The sequence below is a fragment of the Ascaphus truei genome, chromosome 5, assembly GCF_040206685.1.
Source record: "Ascaphus truei isolate aAscTru1 chromosome 5, aAscTru1.hap1, whole genome shotgun sequence".
NCBI classification, from domain to species: domain Eukaryota; kingdom Metazoa; phylum Chordata; class Amphibia; order Anura; family Ascaphidae; genus Ascaphus; species Ascaphus truei.
The window spans coordinates 48,380,677-48,397,649 of NC_134487.1; the positions used below are offsets into that span (position 1 = coordinate 48,380,677).

At 37.8% G+C, this 16,973-nt stretch overlaps 1 protein-coding gene across 2 annotated transcripts in view; it reads left to right on the forward strand.

Moving 5' to 3' along the window:
• The window catches only part of TAFA5 (TAFA chemokine like family member 5), a 1,111,160-nt gene that overhangs the window by 62,586 nt on the left and 1,031,601 nt on the right, over window positions 1-16,973 (forward strand). The gene's annotated exons all lie outside the window — the stretch shown is intronic.

Here is a 16,973-nt window from a genome sequence, read left to right on the forward strand (position 1 = left end):
TCTACTGTGTAGGTGCCTGGACCTCTAGTGTCTGATATTTTAGTGGAGAACAATCTTCAGGATTAAGCAGTTTTACAATGTTTTGAGAAGTGGATTACACACAGGAACAATCCTGTTATCATTAGTGCCTGGTGAACAGGCGATGGAATATTCCCTGCACTAAGTCACTCCTCTCTGTACCTTGGGAAAGCTTAGATGAACAATTTAGTTGCCCATTAAAAGATAAATCATGATATTACCGTAAGCATCCTAAGATACTTTTATTAAACTCTTTGTGACTTAAACAGAGCAGTACGCATTGCATTCTATGTGATTTGCATTTATAAAGGTTCAAAAAACTTTGTATGTATTTATAGTATGTACAGTATATATTTATTTATATAGCGTCATCTATGTACCTAGCGCTTCGCAGCAGTAATACACGTGACATAGTAATATAACACATAATGGGAATAAGTGCTTTAATACAAAAAAAGTTACACTCAAAAAAAGATTCCCTACTCTCAAGAGTTTACAAACTAAGTGGTAAGTAGGGAAATTATCATTTGTCAGAACATGTGTGATTTATGTATATATGTCTTTATATAGCGCCATTAGTGTACAGTACATAGCGCTTCAAAGTAGTAATACACGTGACAATCATATAAATAACAAATAATACAAATAACAGATCATGGGAATACGTGTTTGAGACATAAACATTAACATTTAAGAAGAGGAGTCCCTGCTTCGAAGAGCTTACAATCTAATTGGTAGGTAGGAAGGACTTACCGAGACAGTTGGAGGGCATTCTGGTAAGTGCGTCTTGCAGGGGCCAAACTTTATATATCAGGTGTATAGTATTAGCCGCAGAGTTACTCCTATGCTTCGTTAAGTAGGTGTGTTTTAAGGTGGGTCTTAAAGGTGGATAGAGAGGTTGCTAATCGGGTATTGAGGGGAAGGGCATTCCAGAGGTGTGGGGCAGTCAGTGAGAAAGGTTTAAGGCAGGAAAGGGCTTTAGATACAAAGGGGGCAGAGGACGCAAGAGTCCACACTATCCTATTTACATAAAGGAAGGGAAATGCTATCAGTTGGAAAGAGGAAATGATTAATGGGGCATAGATTACAAAGCCCTACACTCGCCTAAAAACAAACATTTCGTATAATACTGTAGTTATTAAATTGATTTTGTATTTCTTTTCCTTATTTTATTTATGAAATTTAGATCATGACGTATATATGACGTGACATTTTCTTACATCAATTTTACTCTTTATGTTTCAATACAAAATTCCAACATGGCATTATACAAAATACAATATATAGATACAATTCTCTTGAATTTTAGAAGATTTAATATACAATAATGTATTTCTTGACACTAGTCACCAATATTTAATATTAATTAGGGACCTACTTTTTGAAAAATGCTGTCTAATTACATAGTTACACGGTAGCTAAATAGTAAATGAGGTTGAAAAAAAGATATATGTCCATCAAGTTCAACCTACAGTCTGCAATATGTAAACAACATATATTTATCCTATATTTGTATTTACAGTATATTGATACAGAGGAAGGCAAACAAAAAATCCCAGTGACATATCATCCAATGATATCTCATAAGGGGAAAAATGAATTCCTTCCTGACTCCGAATAATAGTAATCAGATTTCTCCTTTGATAGACATCCTTCCCATTTTTACTTATTTGGTATAACCCTGTATACCTCTCCTTTCTCGAACCTTTTATTTTTAAAGAAATCTATTGTATCTGCCATCACAGTCTCCATGGGTAATGAATTCCACATTGTAACTGCCCTTACTGTAAAGAACCCTTTCCTTTGTTGCTGGTGAAATCCCCTTTCCCCCAACCTTTAGTGATGACCATGTGTAATTTCTACTGCCCTTGTGATAAATAGTTATTTTGTAAGCTCCATGTATTGTCCCTGAATATTTTTGTACATAGTTATCATATCCTCTGGTCCATGCCTCTTTTCTAATGTAAACACATTTAGTGCTCTATGCAGTAAGCATTGATAAGGGTTTTTTCGCCATTTTACTGCCAAAATTGGGTTTGAGATTCAGTATGCTTGATTTCGGTATTTGATTTGAGATTCAGTATAAGTGCTTGATTTCGGCAGGTTTCGTAGCCGATAATTTTGTTATGGCCAGTCTGCTGCCGATAAGCCTGTTTTCGGCACTTATCACCACTTTTTTAATTCGGCTGTATTCAAGTAGCAAAATCAGCTTATCGGGGCTGATCGGCACTAAGAAATTGAGACTTTATGGCCAATTTCTCCCGCCAACTAAAGTTGGCAAGTTGGAGGGGAGAACGATCGCTAAGGCTGCCGGAAAGGCACTTAGAAAAACAAAATCATCTGCACATCAATGGAGTCAATGGAGCGGGGACGTATAACATTATAGTACTGTTTACGTTCCATTGCTCACAATACAAATGTGATTAGCATTACAGTGTGGGGGGCATTCACTGCATTGTGTCACACCTGACGTGTATTATTTGATTTACATTGTACTTTTATATGTTTTCATTATTTGCGTGTCACATTACTCATCATGTGATGATGTGTCAAGGGAAAATCCTATACTCAACTCTTAAAGGAGAAGCTCACATCATATGACACATTTTACTGAACTGAGCGACAATTGTTTATATGATGTTACACATGTCACACATCTAACACATCCACCATATATTCATGTTGCTTTACATTACACAATGCTTGTAATGTGTAACGCATCTTTAAACGTTCATGTACATCTTTCTTCTCATGTTTACATGTACTTTGGGTCCTCCCTTTTTTCATGACGTCAGTTATTGGACAGTCAATCACATTGCATGTTTACATTGTAAACGTTGCATTACAAGCACTTCAAGCTAACTTATACACACATGTACAGTAGTTAATCATTGTTACACCTTTCAAACTGATTCAATAGCAACTATCCTCATTACATAAATGTATGCATATGCACACGAGAATTCATTGTTGTGAACATGTGACAATAACATGGCTAATTAGACATGTTACAGCAAACTTTTTCGACGTCAATCTCAGGCTTTTTGTCTAATTACATGACTGACTGTTGCGTTCAGAAGTGTTACAATGCATTGCACATTACACTAATAATTTTCAATCAATGCTTGTACAAAGCTTTAAGTTACATCATTGTCAAATATCATGATTCCCTGCTGAATACACAGAACAAATACTTCTTAGATCAAATGGAGACAGCTTGGGAGCCAAGTACTTTAATATGTTAATGTAACACCTTGCATTTTACTATGTCACCTGACATCATCACATACCTATTTAAAGGACGCCCATTACCTACTCATTCACAGCTACTCATTTCAAAATGTTGCGATTGTTTCGGAGACGTCGGAACATTATTTTGCATGAGTGGCTTGCAGATGAAGAGAATGACATAGGGCAAAGGAGGGACAGAGCCAGGGACAGTGACAGGGACAGGCATGTGGATACGACAGGGACAGGGAGAGGGACAGGGCGAGGGACAGGTAGAGGGATAGGAGATCAGAGGAGAAGACAGAGGAGACAAGTTGTGCCTCGCCCGCGTGTGTACAGGGAGAGAACCCTGTTAGATGGGATGAGTGAGGAGGAGATAGTAAGTCGCTATCGTTTGCGTTCTGCAGCAATCTTATCTCTTTATGAAGAGATAAGGGGAGATTTAGATTTTTTGACAGCCAGAGGTCGTGCAGTCCCTGGGCTTGTTAAAATGCTGTGCTCATTACATTATCTTGCTTCCGCGTCATTCCAGACAACAGTGGGCATAGTGGTCGGGGTCTCGCAATCTACATTCTCGCGGGCCTTTACCCAGTTTCTCTATGCACTCAATAGACGCGCTAGGAATTATATTCATTTTCCTACAGAGGCGACAGAGTGGCTGGAAGTCAGGAATGGCTTTTATAACATAGCAGGGATACCATGTGTGCTGGGTGCAATCGATTGCACCCATGTTGCTTTGATTGCACCTAGTCAGAGTGAGCATGTTTACCGCAACCGTAAGCACTACCATTCACTGAATGTCCAGGTGGTATGTGATGCCACGATGAGGATAATGCATGTGGTACCCAAATTCCCTGGTTCCAGTCACGATTCCTCTATCCTGAGGAACTTTTCAGTCTTCCATGCTTTCGAAGAAGGACATTTTGGACATGGTTGGCTGCTGGGTGAGTACATATTTGGATGTTGTAACACCAAACACATTTTTGTTTAGGAATCATTTCATTGTAGAATCTTATCACTAATGTAAGCTTATGTGTGCTCCATTGATTATAGGTGACTCAGGATACAGGATTATCTTGACTCCGGTGCTAAACCCTCAAACTGAAGCAGAGGAGAGGTACAATGCAGCCCATATATCTACGCGATCTGTTATAGAGAGGACATTTGGCCTACTCAAGACCAGATTTAGGTGTCTCGACAGAACTGGTGGGGCTCTTCTATACAAGCCTCAAAAAGTGTCTGATATTATCATTGCCTGTTGCATTTTGCACAATGTGGCACTCACACATAATGTACAATCAGACCTAGCTGAGGCTTTGGTAGAGGAGCATCCCACCCATGTAGCTGCTGAAAATGAACAAACAGCCAGTGGTGGCCAGACACGCCAGAATCTCATAAATTCCTTTTTTTCTTGTAAGTAAAAACATATATTTTGTTAGTAGTACTTTTATATATTAATTATGTAATATTAACACTAATTTTTTTTTACATAACCTTCTGTTAGGACACAGATGAATATGGGTTGCACACCTTTCTCTTCTTTGCTGTGTGCACAATGGCATGTGGCACCGGTATGTTATTGTTGCACAGGTTATATAATCCTTCTTCAATTGTAAATTAGTTGTGTGTATGTGAATACGACTGGTGTAACAAATGAGTAATTGCTTAGCATTGTGTTGGTGATGATGCTAACACAATACACATAGTATGGCCATAGTCATTCATTCTTGCAGTATGCTTACATACAATGTTATTTTTACAGTGTAACATGCGCATCCATATGATGTGTACATCATGCTGCTTTTCATTTGTTATGTGATAAAATATACATGGTGTATCTCATTTAACACCAAATACACACTTTGCTGTGTTGCTTACGTTAGTGAAGATGTCATGTACATGTTTGAAATTTATATATTGTTCCATTGTATTATAGGTATATCTCCTCTATGACTGATCATGGTATGTATATGAACTGACATCTGTCATAAGATGTGCCTAACTCAATAGACGTTTAATTATACGATGTTAAAACCCAACATATTGCTACACGTTAAATTTTACATACATGTAGTTTCTGAATCATGTACATGCGTTTACCAACTATTGAGGTTTCATGAGCATTGTAATAGAAAATGATTAGTGCCATTACATCACATTTAATGTATGTTCCCTTAAAAATTCCATTAATCTAATATAGAGGTGGGTGGAGAGAAGGGGATAAATGCTGATAGTTTTATCCTTACGGGAGATGATTAATCACGGATGCAATTGACTGATCATAACAGTCCATGCATGAATGCCTGTAATCACACCAATGCTTTGTACATCTTATATGTTGCAATGTATGTTATTAGTAATGCTGTACATTATTAGTAAAGATTACTTTAGCATTCTCACATGTGTATGTATAAGTCACACATCTGTGTTGATGTGACCTACATGTAACAAGTGTCAAACTGTTAACATAAACCCAGTAGTGTCTCAAATTTTAGTGTAATTTTGCATTACTAATTTCAGCCAATGAAAATGTTGTTAATATAGTTGTCATGTAATTCATGTCACTTCATCATTATTATGAGGATCATTTACAAGTAGTCTCAACATATGAACGTCAATCACGTGCACATTTGCATAGGCACACTTTTCAATACAACTGTTTGTGTCGGTATCAATTTGTGTATGATGCATGTATAACACCGTCAAATGATAACATCAGCTTTATTATGGTAGCTTATATCATCATATTCACTTTACTATGTATGTGTTGAACGTTTAATAAACACAGAAAACTACAGTTAGTTTGCTACAAGAAATATACACATAAACGTTATTGTTTACATGATGTTGACCTAATATTCATAACTGCATGCATTGTAGTTAACCACTACATCTTGCCAATAACATTATTTGCAGCAGTCCCAAACCATTTTAACAACATTCCCATGTTACAAGAGAATTTTTACATTAAATGGCTAGTTGGTTGTAAGTCTCCTTTACATAGTTTCTACATTTATACGTTTCATTACACAATATACTACACAAATGTTTGTTCAGAGTGGGAATGGTTGTTATATATAAAACAGACCATGCCATATAATGTTAGTACAAAATAAAGAACACACATTAAATTTTCTAACTGCACTGTTTAGCAACATCATTATGTTTATTATGTGCTTATGCAATATAGGCATAATTGGATCACATTTTGTATTGTTATTTAATATGTGCGGCAAGCAATATCTAAATAGTTCCATATGTAGTATATTAGTCGGTCGCTCCTCCTCACAATCATCTCATATAACGTTAGACTCTTCTGAAATGATACATTGATCCCATTGAATCTTCACCGACATCTCTGAAAAACAGCAAACACATTATAGTCAAAGATGGCACCTTAATATATGTGTAGCCGTGACAACGCGTTACACATCTCTATATGATTGTGTATATCCACGCGTTAATCACTTATATGTTAGAACTACAAGGTTACAACTAAACATCATTATTGATCATTTTGTTAAATGTGTTGCACTCATAACTATGTATATGAACTGTCCGTTGGCTGTATACATAAAAATGTGCGCGCACATCTTACTGTCCGCACGCACTTCACGATTGGGTCGACTAAGTGTTAGCGCATGCGCAAATCAATGCGTACGTTGTGCGTTCAATACATGTTGTAAATACCATTAACCATATAATATTTATTTCAAATCCAATGAAGGCGAAACTACATTCATTATAAACGCGTACTTCTATAATCTTTTTAAACAGACGTGTGTGGATGGAAACAACGGCCGATCACACAATGCGTGAATCCAATATATGTGACGTCATGTTAAGGCAGCGTGAAGTGCACGCAAACACTCCTCCCACAGAATTAACATTGGCCTTACGCACACTGCACGCCCACAAACACAGACGCGCACGCATGACACAGTGCAGTGACCGTAACTATAACAAACCGACACAGCCAATAGGCTTTGACGCGCGCATGTCGGTTGGGGGCGGGCCTTACATCCGAAATCCTTTTTAAGGACGCCTTGGCACATGACAAGGGTCCCACGTCATATGTGGCCGACCTGGTTTTATTTTATAGATGTTGCATGATAAAGAAACAGGTGTGTGTTACAGTTATGGTAACATGTTGCTATTATATGTTTTAAGAGATAGCAAAGTAGGAATATGTATTGCGTGACCAATGTGTACTAATGTTTCTGGTTCTAGTATATTGTAATAGGAAACAATGTGTTTGTGACCGCTACATGTTATGCAGTCTGCAATGTAACGCTGTATCCACGCATTTAAAGTAAAAATGGTGGATAGACAAAAGTTTACATTTTTAACGGTGAGTCAACGCATGACGATTGTTATATTTACCATTCTTCTAGAAGTAACACTTCGTCTAGCTGCAACTGCTCGCTCCGAAAGACAATGCATTTGCATCCATGCTTGAGCCAACCGCTGAATCCTGTATGACACACATCTCCATGAGGCGCACATAGGAATCGGCACTGCCTTCTTCAAACAATTGGTCCGGAGGTACGTTCATTTCTTGGTGTAGCCATTCGAATGCGTTTGCAGCAGAAAGGCTTTGTAAAACATCATAGCAGTTATGTTCTTGTAGCATGTGTGTTTCAGGAATGGAGGGTGCAGATATTGCAGCAGGTATCGATTCACACGGAACAGTAGTAGCGGATCCATTGCTATTATTAGGAATAAATATGCTATTTATCAGAAGATATGTGCCATGTTCCATGGTGATTTTAAATTGCGGTGCAATCTGCCAAAATCCATACCTTTCATGTAGGTTATCCTGCACACGTTCAAAACATTCATTTGTTGATAAAGTGAATCTTACCGAGTATTTAAAATTTCCAGACCGGCCAGGGTCTTGGTAATAAGGATATTTAGCTCTTATTAAATCATAGATCTGGCCCACGTTGGCTTTGTTTTCTTGAGTTGATATGATCACCTCCGCAATCATTACTTTATACGCTTTGTATGTTGCATGTTGAGAAGTAGATCCTCAGCCATTGCAGCGTCTCAAATAATGTGAGTGGAGTTGCACGTTCTCTCTTGAGAATGTGAAACGAGGTAAATGTTATCTGTTTTGTGGATTTCTACTCAAGGCCAAAATAAAAGTTACATGTTTCACTCCTTTTTGCAACACCAATTCCATTGTGTAGAAATAATTGGCAGACATTTGTGGTTTCTGATTGCCATTTCACTGTGAAAGTCAATTTAAGGTTTTTTTATCTACATTCTCAAAACAAGTGTCTGATTTTCATTAAATAACAATGTGGGTGAGTACAAAAACAGTGTTGGCATAATGAAAATAGTGCTTACACAGACATATAATGAGATATACACACAGCTGCTAATGTTTTTTTGTGAATGCTTTTTTCCTACATTTTCCTGTGTATCTTTCTGTCTGGTTAACTCCCTGTTTGTGTCACAGATTTTAACTATGTGTGTAAATGTATATATATATATATATATATATATATATATATATATATATATATATATATATTTTTTTTTTTTAACTATTAGTGTGTGTACATATATCCCTACATACTATATATATATTACTAAACATTCACAGATATGGGATTGAAACCAGTACTCATACATGATGAAAGGACAACATTAAGAAGGTTCAAGCAAGGTGAAGGTAAGTAATATTTAACACTTCATCCTGCTCTACACGGACAATAAAGATGTTAGCAGTTAAATAGATGTTTGATTTAAGTTGGATGTGAATAATATTGACACTTCAGGGTCACGGCTTGTGGCCTGTGGCACTTCAGAGGCAGGGCTTGTGTCCAGTGAGTGTTCACGGCCTGGGCTTGTGTCCAGTGAGTGTTCACGGCCAGGGCTTGTGTCCAGTGACTGTTCACCGGCAGGGCTTGTGGCCAGTGACTGTTCACGGGCAGAGCTTGTGGCCAGTGACTGTTCACGGGCAGGGCTTGTGGCCAGTGACTGTTCACAGGCAGGGCTTGTGGCCAGTGATTGTTCATGGGGAGGGCTTGTGGCCAGTGACTGTTCACAGGCAGGGCTTGTGGCCAGTGACTGTTCACAGGCAGGGCTTGTGGCCAGTGACTGTTCACGGGCAGGGCTTGTGGCCAGTGACACTTGTGCACTGTGTACCAACTTCTTCACAACTGATGCTTGCTCCGTTTCTTGTTTGGGTTTTTTGGTTTGTGTCCAAAAACTGGTCAGTAGTAACTGCTTGTGCATTTTTGTTTTTGGCTCCTCCTTTGTAGGTGTCAGTTCCAGATTTTCTACAGATGGCAGCGATAGGATGTTGTCAGGAACATGCAGAGAACTTTCAGCTACTTTATCGGTAACATCCCGACCTGGGGAATGAACATCAGATGACTGGGGGGAAAAAGTAGTAGCATGTAAACATCCATCCTCTGATGGTGTAAAGCTGAATGGATGTGCTGCTGTAGTCATTCTCAAGTGATTAGCTTGAGTTAGCTGAACAACTATTGCTTCTAATGACGTGTTAATTTTTTGCATTTGTTTAGGCACTTCAATGAACACTCTATGGAGATGTGACAATTGTGATATCGTTTCTTCCTGCAATGATATCATCCTTTCGTGCTCTGACATCAGATCTGAATGGCGACGATTTTCTGCTTCAACAATTATTTCTTCAGAAGCTACTATTGCAGCGTATGTGCTAGTTGCTGTTGGAATAGCCTGTGTAACTCTTTGAATGGGAACCTCGTCATGGTCACTTGATTGCATTTCTGTGTCTTTGGCGGCATCATCATCATGATTATCATCATGTGCTAAAAATAAATGTACACATAATGAAATGGCATGTTAATCTGAGCTGTTTAACTATGTAATTATACACTGTGATAACTAACACCTAACATGTTTTCATACGTTTTATAACGTCACATTAAAATGTACCTTGACTTACGAATTCTGTTTGGACTCAGTGTGAAATAAGAATGAATGAAAAGTTGTTCAAAACTCACAACTCCTACATGATACTTAACATCACAAACACAATACATGTTGTGTAAAAAAAAATCATTTTCACTGACAGTAAGTAATCCTATTTAAATAACATGTGCAAAACAAATAATGAACTTTTTTAACCTAACATATAGAAGTGAACATATTATATTTTCTGCACCTCATACACTCTCCTTCCAGGTGTGATGAGCTGCATGACCCAGGTGAAGACACTTGTTCCGTCTCAGGTGACACATGTCCTCCAGGAGCAACTATATAGAACAATAACATCAGTTGTTAATTGACATGTGAAAATATTGAAGATAGAGTTTTTATGGCTAACTAACAGCATCAGTTCCTGAACTGAAAATGTGTGTGGCAAAGTGAACATAAATATTTGTAATGACAATGTACATGCCAGTGTACTTAGGGCTTTTTAGTTCTGTAACATACAACAAACTATGTTTATGCAGTAATGCGTTAGGATAATATAATTAATATTGGGCATACACTGCATATGTTGTGTACTCATATCACAATAATAATGTACATAACTATCATGAGATGAACTTTCACAATGCTTATCATTAAGAAAGTCATATTGGAAAAGTAATAGTTTTTGTTAGAGGATATGTGTGGTACATTAATAGAAGCTGTTGCACGGCTGAATGTGGCTGCCACTCAACAACACAACACATGCTGTGTGTGATAATGTGTTGTTGATATCAGTTGAACTATAGATCTGAGTGAACGAATGTGTGACGTACGGTTTCATAGCTAATGGCTTGTTGGGTGATTAAGTACCTAGAGTGAACCTTTCAAATGACTGTGATTACCTTCTGTTTTGCTAGTCAGGTTGTAAGAACGGTAGTCCCTCCCCCAAAAACAGTAATCAACCAGACCTTTCAATTACTTGAAGCAGGTGAAAATGGTGTCAACAAAGTTGACCGTAACATGACCCTGTTATTTGGCTGTGTGCTGAACCCCACCCCCTCTGTTGACGTGTATGCTGTGATTACATATTAATTGCAGCTGCTTTAACACAATGGTAGATGAGCAAAATATTACTCTGAAGTGTGCAAGCTATGAACACAATGACATAACATATGCGACGTGTGCCTCATTATGATGTCTGTATATGATATGAAGCAAAAAAGGACCTTTTAATAAACCTCAACACATTTGTTAGTGCAAGTGATGTTTGTTGGCCGTTGCATGTAATATATTAGATGCATGATTTGAAGAGGCAGTAATGTCGTGTTTGTAGGAGTTAAATAAATAAAATATACATTAATATTATATATATATATGTTCTGCACCAGTACCTAGTAATATTTTCTCATTAGCATGTCTTACACATGTGTGCTACCCTGTTGTTCCCCATAATCGTCCACCATAAATTGCTTCCACTGCAGCAAAGGATTGTGGGAATTGACGTGCAAATGAGCACGCAATGCCACGTGGTATATTATTTACTGCTTTTAGTATGATTACAACTTATATGTATATTTAGTTATATATATATATTATATTTATATATATATATATAAAGAGAGAGAGAGAGAGAGAGAGAGAGAGAGAGAGAGAGAGAGACAGACATATATACATATATAGATGTAGGTATGCTTATATTGGGAAGAAAGTACAAATAGCAGCGGAAATGTGTAAAATAACTGTATGCAACGACACGCCTAGTACAGTAACATTTCTCACCTGCTGGAAATTGTGAGGAATAAATTCCGATGTTCCTGTCACCGGGCAAACCCTCCACGACGACGGGAAGTAATTTTTCACGAAGCAGCTCCTTCAATGGTGTTAAGATGAGACGTTGTGCTGGCGGCCCACCTCCAGTGGCAGAAGCATGCACGCGTTGGTCTTGTATTTTCTTTTTTAATTTAGCCCTAATATCATCAAATCTCTTGCGACAATTCAGCTTGTCCCTGACCCGATTCCCACACGCATTCACACCAATTATTATTTTGTCCCACATTTCTTTTTTGCTTGATGAACTTCTCCGCACTAGAAATACATACAAAATATATGACGTTAATTCATAATAATACAACCACCAGTTTCCTACACTGCTAGCTGTTCCAAGAGATAGCAAACATGCTGGTTTAGGTGTAATATGTGAAGCACATGAGCATTCACTTCTAAACCTATACATGTAAGGAAGCTTGCATTAATATTGTATGTAGTTAGCGTAAATTGAACGCCTGAGTTTTCTTGTCGTTGTAACGCATGATAAAAAGATGTGTTTCAACAATAATTAACATTGATAGATATTATGGACCCATATTTGCATATTAACAAAACTCACATGACCTAGGATCACATGTATTTGAAGAATAAATGGAAAGGTACACTTATCTACTAAATGTCCATACAGACTGTCATAGTGCTCCAGAATCCCAGTGACAAGAGCTGTATTTATCTGGTCATTGAAGCGAGGATTACGTGGATGCTCCACACGTTTCTTCCGAGCACGTTTAGGCTCAGAGCTTGCCTGCTGCTGACTGGACTCTCCTTGTTCCAATGGAAGAGACTCCAAAAGCTGGCCACCAGCAAGCACGCCACCACCAGACACCCCATCAGCAACTGAGCCACCAGCAGCACTCGCACTCCCAGCAACAGCACTCACACTCCCAGCAACAGAACTCGAACTCCCAGCAACAGCACTCACACTCCCAGCAACAGCACTCACACTCCCAGCAACAGCACTCGCACTCCTAGCAACATCACTCCCCTGAACAGTACGTTCACTCCGACGCGTACTCGCACGAGTAGCACTACCACTCACACCAGCATCACTCTTCCCACGCTTTGCGGGCATACCTCTAGCACTCACAAAAAACAAAAAACAAATGTACAGCCAATCACACGAAACACTTCCACATACAAAACAAGACAAAGATGTAAACAAAACAACAAAGGACAAAGCTCTCACAATACACAACAAGTCTCTCAGTCAATATGCAAATATTAAATCACCCAGCTCTGTGCGTCTCTCTCTCTCTCACTCCCAACAACACAGAGAATGATTAACAGTACACGTTGCCTTTAAATATGGCGCGCTATCCAATACATGCTTGCTTCGCCTGATTCAGCAAGAATTTTGATTGGCGAACCTAACAGCACCCCGCCATGCACGCCGATACACCTGTGTGTGATCGGCAAATCATCGTGAGAGTGGGCGGAATGGTTTTCGGCTTGATTCTGAAGGGATTCGGCACTTACTGCATACGGAGAGGGAAAATCGCCAATAACATGGCTAATCGGTAAGCTTGCCGATTTCACATTTTCGTCGCTTACTGCATGAGGCCATTAGTTCCATAATGTATTTTTTATGGATTGCTGATAAAAACTGTTACTCCATATTCAAGGTGTGGTCTTACTAATGCTTTACATAGTGGCATAATTATTGCTTACTTCCCTTCCACCTGTTCCCTATTTAATGCAAAATACGATCTTATTTGCCTTCACAGCTACTTCACGACATTGGGCCCTATTGCTAAATCTGCTATCTACAAGCACTTCCAAATCCTTCTCCATCAATTATTCACCTAATTTTGCCCCATTTAATTTGTAAGTTACCTGTTTATTCTATTTTACAAAATGCATAATCTTACAATCTTACATGTATCTGCATTAAAATTCATCTGCCATTTACCTGTCCAAGTTTCCAGTCTATCCAAGTTCTTCTGGAGAGAAATTATATCCTGCTCTGATTCTACAAACTTACACAATTTAGTGTCATCAGAAGAGATGGAGACTTTGCGCTCCAGGCCAACCTCAAGGTCATTAATAAAAAAAAAGTTTAAAAGCAGGGGTCCCAGTACCTTGAGGTAATCCACTTACAAGTTTAGCCCAACCTGAAAAGGTTTCATTTATTATAACTCTCTGTTGTCTATCCTTCAACCAAGTCCAAATTCCTTTATTACACTAACCTCGTGTGACAGCGTATCAAAAGCCTTTGCTAAATCTATGTAAACCACCTCAACTAAATTACCCTGGTTTCAATTCCTACTTGCCTCCTCAAAGAATCTAACAAAGTTTGTTTGGCAAGACCTATCCTTCATAAATCCATGCTGACTGTTACTAATAATTTTCCTTAATTTTATTCCTTAATATTATTCCATACTAAACGCTCAAGTAGCTTCCCTACTATTGATGTCAGGCTTATAGGTCTTTAATTCCCTGGTTGTGATCTAGCTACTTTTTTAAATATAGGCATTATCTTGTTGTACTGAGCCTGTGGAAATATAATCCTTGAATATTAAATGTAATGGGTTGGCTATTACTAAACTTAGCTCCTTAAGAACTTTTGGGTGCATGCCATCAGGGTCAGGTTCTTTTACTTAAATTTTATCAAGCCGCCTGTGCAATTCTTCCTCAGTTAACAAGTTATTCATTAATATAGAGGTTGTGACTTCCTCCTGTGGTACTATTTTTACAATGGCTTCTCATGCTGAAAGTATTTTCTTTTCTAATTCTTTGTTATTAAGGTACTATTAAAGACATTTCTAGGGTTGATCTTACTTTCTATTGCAATTTTTTTTTCATTTTCAATTTTGCAACTTTTGTTACAATCCTTATAATTCTGATATGATGCCTCTGTCCCTTCTGACTTTACGAATCTAAATGTCTGCCTCTTCCTTTCCATTTCTTCCCCCATGTTAATTTTGCCAGATACAGTAGGTTTACATTTGTTTCTTTTATATTTATTACCGAAAGGTACACGCTGATAAGTGTACTTATCTAACAATGTTATAAAGACTGCCCATTTGCTTTCCACATTTTTCACTGCAAAAATGTAATTCCATTTATTCCTTTTAGATTATTCTTTAGTTTATTAAAATCTGCCTTTCTAAAATGTAAAGGTTTTATTTAACCCATATATTATATTTTTGATAATAATTTCAAATGAGACCATGTTATGATCGATGTTTCACAAATGTTCTCGGACTTGAATATTTGTTATTTCTTGTACATTGTTTGATATTACCAAATCCAGTAATGCCCCTTCCCTAGTTGGTTTCTTAATAATTTGGGTTATGTAATTGTCCCCCAAAATCCTGTGATAAGTGTTAATTATGTATATTACTTTCTCAAATTTGTATATATTCAGTATCCTCCAATTATATTTAAATGTCAATAACAGATGTTAAGCGTGCATAAATAAATAAAGAAAGAAAGAACTGTAATGCTCTCTGAAATCTAAAGGTAAATGAATTTAAGAACCTTCACATTTATTATTTTCATGAAAAATTTGGTTTTCAGATCCACAGCAATAATGAAAAATGTTAAGATGGTTTGAGTTAAAATCCATAGCAATCATAATGATTGGCTCTTTAAAGCATACCATTTAGGCTTTGGCTTAAAGAAACATTTTATAAATTATAAATATTTCACAGTTTATTCCTCTTTGAAATGATGAAGACACTTCAGTTTGCTTAGAATGTCTCTTTTAAATAATGTAGCTGAAAAAATATAGCAGAGTATTGTAGCAGTAAGCAAAAAACCCTGTTCTAGGACTATGGCCTAGATTAACTAAAAGTTGATATGGTTAAAAGTTTCCATTAAAACAACAAGAAAATGTGTGGTAGTTTTAAGAGGTGACTCATGAATGTCTTATCACATAAAATAACACATATTTTACTGATGTGAGTTACATTTAATGACAAACATGTAAATGAGCCTGAGTAATTAACGTCAAATTATACAAAAATAATGTTTATCACCTACCTATTGGTGGCATATATAATGTGAAAGATACAGAAAAGCGCAAATGAGTGAAGTGATAATTGATAAGTGAATAATAAATTGCAGACATGCAAGTAGTGAAATAATTGCTCAAAAATAACAACTCACAACAGTCCCTGCATGGATGATACCAAAGTGAGATGGGCATGAATGCTGGAAATGACTCCAGGCTGCATTAATCCTCACAGAAAAATGGAAAAATAACAACATTGTTTTACTTTTCTCCCATAACGGTTCTAGAGGCCGTCCTTAGAAGCAGCATTGAGTAGAGAAGTATTTGATTAGTCTATTCATCACTTGTATATAATGTATACCCTGTTCACTTATGTAACTATGTTTTGTGACCATGTATTAGGCTGAGTTTATAATGTCAGTGACAGCGACGCGACATCGCCCGAAAACAAATGCATTGTCGACGCCGCGTGCGCTTATAGTAAGTGTGACGGCGACGGAGCAATGTGGTGACGCGATTTTTGGTAGCCGGCATTATTTGATTTTTCAGGGGCTGTCGCCAAATGTGACAGCCCCTGAACCAATCAGGAGCCTGGTCGCCCGCGACACCACCGCAAAGTGTAATACAACTTTCGCTTGCGGCGACGGCAATGGGTGACATCACACGTCGCGTCGCCGGCGCCGGCACGATAGGCGCGGCCTTATTGTCATCTTATCTCTATACTCAGGACAAACTTGAAAACGAGAGGTAACTCTCAATGTATTACTTCTTGGTAACATAAAAAACTGTAGAGATATAAACAGTGCTGGCAACAATCCTATTAATCTTGGCTCCTGTGTTATTCCTACTCACAAGAAGATAGAAGTTGTCAGGCAATAGAGATCAATATGCGGATGAAGAGATATCACCGCCCTCCGTAACTCAGGGGATGTACCTCAGCGAGAGAGGGAGAAGAACACACATAGCACAGATCTGGCAGCAATAACCTTTTATCAATAAACTTATAAAATGCACACTTACAGTGTCTCAA